Raw genomic sequence first — 8,770 nt, forward strand, 5'->3', positions numbered from 1 at the left:
AGGAGGTCCCGTAGATTTCCAAGGTTTCATCACTGGAACCCATTCTTGGGGTCTGGATCAGTCCCATGCTGGTTTCCCAGCTACCAGTCAGGGGACCAAGAGCTCCCCGATATTCAGGTCAGCTGTTTCTGTGGGTTTCACCAGCCTGGTCTGGACACCTTTGCTCATCACCCGTCCTTCTCTGCATCTGGATTCCAGTTAAGTTAAATGTTTAGCTGTGGGTGTCTGCTTCTACTTCCATCAGCTGCTGTATGAGGGCTATCAGGTGGCATATAAGTCAGTCATCAATCTCATTATCAAGAGAGGGCATTTAAGGTAGCCTCTCCTCTGTTGCTTAGATTGTTAGCTGGTGTCATCTTTGTAATCTCCAGACATTTCCCTATTGCCTGATTTCTCTATAAACCTAAAATGTCTCAGTAGGGCTTCTAAATTCACTGTTTTATATGGAACCTCATTTTATTTCTTATGTGGTAATATTTTTCCCTCCCCTCCCTTCCCTCTTTCCTTTCTTGAGTGATAGGAATGAAGTTCAGGGCTTATATGTGCCAGGCAAGTGCTCTGCCACTGAGATGCAGCTCTTATGTGTCTATTTTATAATATTTTATAATTCTGTGATTTTCACTGGCCCATTTCCTGCCCTGAGACCCAGGTATTAGAAATGTACACTGTCTAGCTGGGCTTCCGCTACCCTTGGCTGCCTAAGAGTGTGTGTGTGTGTGTGTGTGTGTGTGTGTGTGTGTGTTGAGAGAGAGAGAGAGAGAGAGAGGATAGAGGAGGTAGGAGACTACCTCATGCTCCATAATGTCACAACAAAGTAGCGAAATGGATCTGTTCCTCCTGGGTAGCAGGATCCAGCAGGATCAAGCTTGTCCACCATGCTCCCAGCAGTGATCTGGGCCCACTGGTGCCTGTCCCATTCAAGTGCTGGGTTCTCTGCCGGGATGCAGAGCACTGGAGTAGCCCAGAGCAGCGTCGTGGCTAAGCGTGTGCCTGTGTTCACAGGGTCCACTGATGCGTGAGTGTGCCGATCTCCTGGGGTCTTAACCTCTTAAACAGAGGGACCTTGGCTTCCATGGCAAGACTCAGTTGTACAGCAGGTTATCCATGTCTTTGTGGATTTCCAGAAAGGAGTCAGAGAGGGGGTGAGGCTGACTTGTACTCGCTTGTCCACAAGATCGGCTTTACTATTGCCTAATGGCTGGCCAAGGATGGGACCCATGTGGTTATCAGCATCCGGAAACAGCAGAATGTGGACCATATAGTGGCCATGCTAGAGGGGGAGGGGCTGAGTGTGACTGGCACTATGTGCCACATGGGGAAGGCTGAGATTGGTAAGTGGCCAAGGTGAGAGGTCAAGGAATAGTAGGGCAAGGAGAAGGGAGCCCAGAACCTTCACTGCTCAGGCCTGGGAGAGGCAGGATGGGAATGGGGGCCCAGGCCTTCTGTATAAGGGAATGGGGAATGCCCCAGGGGATTCCTGGGGGACATTAGACCTGAGGACCTCTGGGTCCAGTCTGGATGCTTTCCTCTACAAGAGTTTGCTTTTCACAGGGTCTTTGTGACCATTCCTTGTTAATGTAGTGGCATCACACCATCAAGCTGTGCTTCAAGGACCTGAACTCCTAGGCTGCTCTGAAAGGTGAGTCCTCCTCAGGCCATCTCCACCCTCTCCCACAACTCTCTCTCGTAGGCCCTGGAGGAGTGGATTTCCTGGTACGCAACACTGCAGTCAACCCTCTTGTGGGATGCACTGTGGGTGCCAGTGAACAGGTGTGGGACAAGGTGAGAGGACAACCTGAGCTGGGGTCTGACACTAGCTCTGTACCGGCTGCTCCCGGAAGTTATTGTTAAGGCAGGCCCTGATGGTGGGGCCAATCTGTGCTGTATTGTGGTTTATTTTTAAATCCAGCTTTTACACTCTTCCTGCTTTTTCTTCCCATCGCTTATAACTTGTTTGCTCAGTGACTGTTTGTTATGCTGGCTGGTTGTCATCATGACTAATTATCTGATAAAACACAGGGAGGAAGATTTGGTTTTTAGTGCTGAGTTTCAGATCATGTGTGGCTTTATTTACTTATAGGCTGCGATGAGGCAGCTTGGAGGAGAAGCGTTTTTCTCCGTATGGTGGCCAGGCAGCAGAGAAGGGAGCAGATGCCTGCAGTAGTGGGTTTCCTTTCTTCCCTTCTGTCTTAGTTAATGCTTTATGGCTGTGAAGAGATACCATGACCAAGGCAACTCTTATGAAAGAAAGCACATGACTGGTTTCATAGGTTTAGTACATTTTCATTATGGTAAGGGGCATGATATCATGTGGGCAGGCATGGTGCCGGAGAAGTAGCTGAGAGTTCTACAACTGGATTCCCATGCAGACTTCAGGGAGATAGACAGAGAGAGAGAGAGAGAGAGAGAGAGAGAGCCTGGCTTGAACTTTTGAAACTCCAAAACCTACCCTAGAGACACACTTCCTCCAATAAGGCCACACCTACTCCAACACACCCATGGCCACACCTCCTAATCCTTCTCAAGTAGTGTCACTCCCTGATGGCTGGACATTCAAATCTATGGGCCATTCATATTCAAACCACCACTTCTTATTCCATGCAGGCGCTCAGTTTATATTGGGTGGTGCTGCTCACATTTATGGCAGATCATCTCTCAAGAATCTCTCTAGAACACCGTCACAGATATATCCAGGAATATACTTTACTAGTCTAAGTATCTGTCAATCAATCAAGGTGACAGTCAAGACTAACCATCACATTTATTGAGCACTTACTATGTGCTAGACACTGTTCCAGGCCCTGGGCACATGGCTATGAACATATCAGGAAGAATCTTGTCAGTCTGTACATTGCTCATTGGGTTCCTCTTTGGGACTTGATCAGTCAGGACTGGGTCTATGGGCTCAGACATTCTGCCCACCACGAATTCCATTCTTACCCTTTGTCTGGGAGAGATCCTGTAAAATGACTCTAAGTCTTCTTGGGGTCTGTTAGTGTCCCACTTCCTGGTCTATTGGGCCCTATGGTTTGTTCGCAGTTCTCTCTGGTAGATCAGAAGGACATGGATTGAATCTTGTTGTACCTCTCAGTATCCCCTCCTGTGTTCTGAGCACTGAGTCAAGGCTGTCTGCCAGCTGACCTTGGTGTGTTCTGCCTTCTCTAGCTTCTGTTTTGATGATACCATCTTCATCCCCCCTCTTTCTCTCTGCCCTTGATTGAGTGTCCTTCACTCCATCCTCAGAGATGACTTGAAACTTGAACTGCCAGCAGCCACCGCTGAGCAGCTTCCCAGGCTCTTTTGCTTCACTTCTAATGTCTCCAAGAGACCATTGGTGACTACGCATGTGGCATTTCATTGCAAACAGTCTCCCATTCCCTCTGAGTCGCTCTTTTTGACATCTCAATTCATGGGATCATGACTTTTCCTCAGACGGTTAGAAACCACCCCTTTTGATGTGGCTAGCACATGCCGACCACCCACCTGACCCTCTCTGATGAACCTGACCTTCTCGGGGTCCTATTATTCAAGGACCCGATAGTCAATAAGCCTTTCTGCTCTCTGGACAGGCATTTTTGCTAGAGTAGCTGTCCATGGATCATATCTGTCAGCATCTTGGAGGCATTGTCACAAAATGAGTTTGGAATTTATGGTAATATAATCATAATGAATATATTTCTTACACTCTAAGAGACTGGGAACTTTTGCTAGACCTCATAGTCAGCATTAATAAGTTGTTAAGACTTAAGACTACTAGCCTACTGTGTACTCAAACTGTTTATTTAGCCTGTCTTTAAGAGAACAATATAACAACTGACATTACTTGCCTAGGATTTCCTATGCAGTTGACTTTTACAACCCAAGTTACTGCATAACTATAATGTTAAATTATGTACTCGGCCATGCCCCTGACCCAGAGGGCAATGCATGTGGGTTTGTATGTGTGCTAAGATAATTATTTGGTGAAAATAAAACAGAGCAAAGGCAGCCTTATGAAACAACCATCCGCCATAAATGCTGGAAGCAGCACATGGATATTGCTTGATAGCCTTTGTTGGTTTATTATCTGGGTCAGTTGGAGTTGGCGATTTAATCCCTTGCGGAACTTTGTTAAAGATTTCTGAAAGTGTCCCTCATTCCTTCCCATTTTATGCTTTCTGTGCTGTTCAATAAAAGAACAAAGCCCTCTGTTAGGGACAGATTCACAAGACAGACATCAGGTAGTCATAGGAACACAGATGCAAACACATCCAACAGAGAGAATACAGACAAACTGTATGCTTCAGAGTGAACAGGAGACACATGGAGAGAAGTGGAGAATCTGAATCCGGGCTAGCTCTTGGTCAAACTCCTCCAAGAGGAAGTCTTTACATCATTCCTTAATGTAACAGGGATACACACTGGTGACTCTGAGTCTATCACTGATGTGTTTAACCAATGAAAGATTTGCCAGATGAAGCCGGGTGGTGACGGCGCACACTTTAATCCCAGGGAGGCAGAGTCAGGCAGATCTTTGAGTTCAAGACCCAGCCAGGCTTCACAGAGAAACCACATCTTGAAAAACCAAAGAACTGATCAGGTGCTCTTCTAACTGAGTGGAACTGGCAGCACACATCTGTGAGAGGAATCCCTTTACACTAAGATTGCTCTTCCTTGGGCCACCTTAGAGAAATCTTCTTGGTCAAGACCCTCATTTTTTCAGCCAGTCAAAAACTGACCAACCACAACAGCCCCAGCTCCTCCCTTCCTGTCACTGTCCAAGCGCTCACTAGCATGCTCCCTCCTGAAGGGTCACAGATTGCTTACTGAGGGCCTCTTGTCACACAGATGTTCACCCTCCTATATTCATTTTTTTCTATTTGCCATTCCTTAACATGATACCTCTTTGATTTGCTTTTCTCAGAGTCGCTGACAGCAAGTTTTAAATTCTCTCAGGACAAATAATAATAGTACTACTACTACTACTAAAAATAAAGTGCCAGAGAGACTAAGATGACTCTTCTATAGATTTTCCTGGCTCTCACATCTGCTTCGCTCAGCCCGTGTCTTCCTTCAACCTCTTCCCAGTGGCTTGTTCCTAAAGCTTCTTTCCAAATAGCCGGGCCATAGTCCAGTTTCCTGTTTCTGTTGTTGCTGTCTCCCCTCCTCCCCCTTCGCTTCCTCCTCTTCTTCCTGCTTCTATGTCTCCTTTTGGGAAAGGGTCTCATGTAACCCAGACTGACTTCAGACCCACTGTTTGTCTGAGGCTGGCCTTGAACTCCCAAATCTTGGCTTTTTCCTTCAAGTGCTAGGGTTTACAATCATGCACCACCATGCCTTGCTTGGCTCAACGGCTTACAAAGCCATCTTCTTCCTTAAGACTATTCTAAATATTTTTGAGGCTGTGCTTATGGGCCTACTCTTAGCCTGACTGCCTATAAGCCACGGGCAAGTTGTAAACTTCTTGACCCACTCTGAAGCGGAATTGGTCTCTCAAGTCTGCACATTATTTGTATCAGCTGGACAAACCGTAAGACTCCAAGTGTCACGTGGCCAGGGCTGGCCAGGCTTCCTCCAACCCAGAAGCTCATTTTTTTGTGATTTCAGATCCTAAATGTGAATGTGAAGGCCCAGCCCTACTGCTGAGACAGCTGCTGCCCCATATGCCCCATATGGAGAAGAGAGACCTCTCTGGGGTCTTCACAGTCTATGTCTCTCTGTCTTACCTTACTGTCTGTGTGGCTATTATTTCTAATTCTGGAGTTTCTGCATGAGGGTAGTATTCCAGGAGCACAGGCATGCATACACTCCTTGACCTTGACCTTGCCAAGCATGGGAAAAGACTGTGTTTTTAATCTCCTTAGCTGTGCCTAGACTCTGGTCTTACAGCTAAATAACCCCTCTGAACTTACTAACACTTGTGACGGGGCGGTCCCATTTCATCCCAAAGAGAAAAGCCTATGCCAGACCTTTTTCTGTCTCCAGGGACTACATCTGTGTCTGGACCTATGTCTTACTGTGATCCTCACAGACAGGTTACATACTGGTAGAAGGTTGTCTCTGGGAGAAGGCAATGTTCCCAACCGTCATTTCTTTCTTTAAAAAATGTAAAATATCTTATGTGTATGGGTGTTTTGCCTGCATGAACACCTATGCACCACATGTGTGTAGTGCCCATGGAGGCCAAAAGACAGCAGCCACTCCTTTGGAACTGGAATTACAGCTTGTTGTGGGCTGCTGTGTCGATGCTGGGAATTCAACCCTGGACCTTAGGAAGAGCAGCTAGTGCTCTTAACCACTGAGCCATCTCTCTGTCTCTCTAACCCCCCATCATCGTGTGTGTGTGTGTGTGTGTGTGTGTGTGTGTGTGTGTGTGTGTGTGTGTGTGTGTGGCCAGAGGTTTAAAGCCAATGTCTTCCTGTATCTCTGCCTACCATTTCTTTTTAAAGACAAGGTCTCTGAACCTGGAGTTCACTGCTGTGGTGTCTCTGACTGAGCCTGGGGCTCACTGCTGTGACTTAACTGGCTAGTGAACTCCAGAGATCCCCCTGTCTCTGCCTTTTCCCCTGGGATTGCAGGTGTACACTGCCATGCTTGGCTCTTTAATGGGTGATTGCAGGTGTATGATGCCATACTTGGCTCTTTACATGGGTGCTTGCGTGTGTATGCTGCCATGCTTGGCTCTTTACATGGTGCTTGGATCAGCCTCAGGTCCTCAAGCTTTCACTTCAAGCATGCTACTGACTGAGCCATCTCCCTGGTCTGATGACCTTTATTTATCTAGCCCTCCCCTGCTCTATCTGCTTTTTAGAAAGTGCGCACTGATAGGCGTCATTTCACCAATCTACTCTCCTCTTCTTTCTAGAACTTAGTTTTCTGCTCATTTCTTCCTCAGAAGAGGTAGAAGAAGAGGACATTTATAAGGCAGTAGTTCTCAACCTCTGGGTCATGACCCCTTGAGGGAGGTCAAACAATTCTTTCACAGGTGTCACCTAAGACCATCAGAAATACTAGATATTTGCATTATGGTTCATAAAAGTAGCAAAATTTCAGTTATGAAGTAGCAACGAAGATAATTTTATGGTTGGAGGTCATCACCACATGAGGAACTGTATTAAAGGATCACAGTGTTAGGAAGGTTGGGAACCACTGGTATAAGAGATGAACATGGATATTCTGTTTACAAGAAAAAGGATTGGAATCTCAACTCTGCTGTTCATTGGCCTCTGTTTCCCCATGTAGTAGTGGGACCGTCATTGGATTGTGTGGCTGTCATAACACCTTGATTGACAATAAATCTTTAGCTTCACTTCTCTTGTACCTGTCTCTTCTTAGGAGCACTGCTGTCATCTTGGTCTCTCCCGTCTCAGCTTACATCCCACTTAGCTCTTGGTTGGTGTAGAGTAAGGGGTAGCCTTGTATTTTCCAGAGCTGTCCAGGGACCCTTGTCTTACTCCTGACACCCTGGGCTGAGCTTATATCTATGTAGCTTTGTTCTTTAATAAGGCTGGCCCGAATGAGTCTGAGCTCTGGGCTTGTTCAGCTGTGCTCCACTGTGAATGAGAAATCCAACAGATACTTTCTTCTATTGTTCTCCATCCCAAACACTTGTAATCTCTTCCAGGAGCTGGGTCAGCAAGACAGCCCTGCTAGGTCTCACTGGGTCACTGGCACTGGAGTTGGCTCCCAAGAACACCTGGTGAATTGTCTGGTTCCAGGAATTATTAAGACTGACTTCAGCAAAGTGGTGAGGACTGGGAGTTCCCAACCTGGCAGCATGCTGAGGTCCTCAACTGTCCTCTGACCTCAGCTGGAGCTCAGTCCACTGATGCTGCAAAAGGCAACCATGGTTGCTTGGCCAGGTGGCCACTTTAGAGTTCCACCCATTTCCTTGTCTTAGTCCTGTTGATTCAGTTGTCTCTTCTCTTTGCCTAGATTTATAGCAATGAGGCTCTCTGGAACCACTTAAAGGAGAATTACCAGCTACAGAGGCAAGTGGGGTTTGCTGTTTTGGTGGTCTGAGCATAGCTGGGGAGGTGCAGGTGAGGATATTTTATTTCTCTACTGACTGGCTTTTCCCTTTGCTGAAGTCTGGGTTCACATGGTTGAATCCTTCTAAGCTCCATGGGACCCATAGCGTATGTTGAGCTCCAGGGCATTGGATCAGAGTGCAAATATTCTTCCCATGTAGGATTAGGCAGCCTGAAGACTGCGTGGGATTGGGTCCTTCCTGTGCTCAGCAGATGCCAGCTACATCACTGGGGAGAAGATCATGGTGCCTGGCTGTTCCTATCGGCGATGAGGGGTTTGAAAGACTGCTCACCTGAGGGTAGCAGCATCTAAGGAAGGGGTCTGCAGCTTGGTTAGGCTAGCAGTTTGGGGCTCACCTCTGCTAGGCTCAAGGAAGAAGGAAACCCATCTGAAGATGAATACGAATGGAATTGAGATAGGTTATTAACTAGTAATTTATTGGGAAATATATACTCACTATGAGGAATCAGTAACCAGGATTGGTGCCCAAGCAGCCTGGTCTCGAGTGCTTCCCAATGCTGGCTGAACCCTGAGAGAGCCCCCTCTGCTCTCTCTCCCCTTATCTACCTCCTTCAACGTACCTGTGACCATGTACCACGCCCAAAAGGGTATGGTCAGCAGTGCAGGTATTCAGGGGCTCTCCCTACACCCATCAGTATCTCATCTCAGGATTCTCTACAGGACCACTGTAGAATTGACCGACATTACCAACATTTGAGATTCTTGGTATGAGCTGTGGGCTTAAGGATGTAATGGGCTT

The 8,770-nt window shown here is 46.9% G+C and overlaps 1 pseudogene; it reads left to right on the forward strand.

Moving 5' to 3' along the window:
* Positions 1-941: 941 nt before the first annotated feature.
* Positions 942-8,281, forward strand: LOC100772153 (annotated as a pseudogene).
* Positions 8,282-8,770: the final 489 nt, after the last annotated feature.

Source organism: Cricetulus griseus, assembly GCF_003668045.3.
Source record: "Cricetulus griseus strain 17A/GY chromosome 1 unlocalized genomic scaffold, alternate assembly CriGri-PICRH-1.0 chr1_1, whole genome shotgun sequence".
Taxonomy (NCBI): domain Eukaryota; kingdom Metazoa; phylum Chordata; class Mammalia; order Rodentia; family Cricetidae; genus Cricetulus; species Cricetulus griseus.